We start from the raw sequence: 1,564 nt of genomic DNA, 5'->3' as shown, positions 1-1,564 counted from the left end.
CAAGGGGAAGAGAAAGGGGGCGCGAAGGAACTCAGGAGACTGGAGATGGGGGCAGAAGGGCGTCCGCGGGAAGGCAGCGGGAGGGAGCGCGCGAAGAAGGGGCGCGGAGGACGCGGAGGGCGCGGTGGGGGCTGGAGTGCTGCATTTCTGGGGGAGGTGCTAAGCTCGGATCCTGGCCCTTCCTACCCCGCCGCCGCAGGGAGGGAGGGGGCCCGGGCGTGCGGATCCTCGCGGTCCCGCGGTCCCAGCAACCCCATCCAGAGTCCGGGAGCCTTTTGGTCCCAGAGTCTCTGGCCAAGGACAGGTCTAGATACCCTGAAAGGCAGCAGGACGGTGACCTGTCGCTGCCTGCCCGGCCGTCTGGGGGTCGATCTGCCTCCCTGGCACCCATCACTCGCACTTAAACCTGGTCGCAAGCCCCCCTGGAAGGCAGAAATGTCGGTCGTGGATTGCTCTCCAGAATGCGTAGCCCGGCCTCGGGGCTGTCTCTGCCTGTCCAGCATGCTGCGATGGAAGCCAATCTTCGGGTCGCTCGCCACCAACCGCTCTCCAACTGTGTGCAGAATGGAGGCGAAAGGTTGGCTTTTCGCTTTCTTTTCGTTTGGCGGGTCTGGAAGGAGGCAGGATTCGGTGAGGGCATCTGTCCACAGCCTCGTAGCGGGTCTGCGAATGCCCGCGCGGTAGAGGGGCTTAGCCAGTGTCCAGCGCGGAGAAAAGACGCGCTCGCAGCGGGCCCAGGCGCACGGAGGCGCGCGGTGCGCTCGGGCTTTTGCTCGCACGGCGGCTGCCGGCCATGAAAACCTAGACCGTTCCTGTTGAGTGGGGTGTGCGTGTGGCGCGTGCAAGAATAAGAGACAAAGACCAACACTGTATCAGATAGTGAGACGGGCTGGATCTGAGCGGATTCCCAGGGTGAGATTTGGTAACAGTGTTCATGTAAATGTGCAGTTTCGTTCACATTTGAACCTGGATGTGCACAGAGCTTGTGTGTTGGATTTCGTGTGCATACGTTTCCAAATGGATTGCCTGCGTTTTTGCCGGTGTGAGTCCTTTCCTAATTGTGCCTCCCTGCGGGTCCGGGTCCGCCGCTCCATATGGGTCCTGGTATGTGTTCCCAGCTGGACTCTCGCTCAGACCCCTCCTAAGCAGTAAACAGCACCCTTTGCCACCCCGCTGCCCCAGCCCAGATGAAGGAGGATTAGCGGCTGTGAGTGGGGGCCTGTGGGGTGGGGAGAATCAGAAGGAAGAAAAAAGGCCCCTCCGTCTTTCCCATTCTGAGGCCCTGAGTCTGGGAGAACCCCAGTGTCCTCCCCTGCAGAATTTCTAGATTAGCTCACGTCAGCGCACAAGTAGGGCGGCCTGAGGGCTTTGACCAGGACAATAGCCCCCCCCCTCCCCATCAGTCCCCTCCTCCTCCCCTCTGCCTTACAGTCTCCCGGAATCTCCTCTCCAATTAGGAAACTTCCACCACATTGGACAGAGATGTTCCTAAAACCTCCCAATATACCTCTTAAATTCTCCCAAGAGCCTACTTGGCAGAAAACAAGACCAACCCCCCCAACCT

Source organism: Myotis lucifugus, unplaced genomic scaffold, assembly GCF_000147115.1.
Source record: "Myotis lucifugus unplaced genomic scaffold, Myoluc2.0 scaffold_16, whole genome shotgun sequence".
NCBI lineage: Eukaryota > Metazoa > Chordata > Mammalia > Chiroptera > Vespertilionidae > Myotis > Myotis lucifugus.
This window is presented reverse-complemented; position numbering follows the sequence as displayed.